Below are 895 nucleotides of genomic sequence, written 5' to 3'. Positions count from 1 at the left end.
AAGAGATGGTATTCTTATCTTTATTATATAGATGAGTGAACTGAAGCTTGGAGAGTAGTGACCTGCTGATTGGCACATGGCCACTTGCTCCCAGCTCTTTTGCCTCTGAATTCCAAGCTCTCCCTTCCCCCAACCAAGACTCTTTGGGCCTCAGTTTCTTCATCCTTAAAATGCAGAAACTAGGTCTCTTCTAGCTCTGGAATGCTGTGATTTGTCTTCTAAATGCAGACTCTGAAAGCCAAGTAGCGAACAGAAAATAGAAGCCATCTGCCTAGATCTAAAACTCCTGCGAAAAACAAAAAAAGTTTCCTCTCCTACTACTCATCCTAGCCTTACAGATCTTGGAAACTTTCATGTAAGTGATAAATCTTGCTGGTTAGTGGTAGCTCTAAATTTGACAGTTAATTGAGTCTTTAGATCAAAGGGCCACAGCTTTCTCAGTGAGTTGGGCTATATCATCTTTCCTATTATTTCCCCTTTGCACACTCCACAAATTAATGTCTTCCTGCACATCCCATTTTCAAAGATGTTTCTCCCTCTCCCATAGCAAGCCAAACAGCAATAATAAAATGCCTTTAAAAGAAGAACAGGGAGTCCTCCATAAAATGGGTTTCAGAAAGTCACTCTCCCTCCTTTACTGCATCCTCATGTCAGAGCATCGCCCCAGGGTTGACTTGAAAACTTCATTTTTCAGTGTGTTCTCCATAACACTTTATCCATGGGTACACGGGCCTGCCGGGGCCCCATTAGGTTTTCTCCCTGTGTGTGAGGAATGCAGCAGGTTCACCATCCACGTATGGCAGATGAGAACACTGGGCACAGAGAAGGGAAATAGCTGACCCAAGGTCACAAAGCTGGTTAGTGATGGTGCCAGGCAAAGACCTCATGACTAACA

Source organism: Hipposideros armiger, unplaced genomic scaffold (assembly GCF_001890085.2).
Source record: "Hipposideros armiger isolate ML-2016 unplaced genomic scaffold, ASM189008v1 scaffold_152, whole genome shotgun sequence".
NCBI lineage: Eukaryota > Metazoa > Chordata > Mammalia > Chiroptera > Hipposideridae > Hipposideros > Hipposideros armiger.
This window is presented reverse-complemented; position numbering follows the sequence as displayed.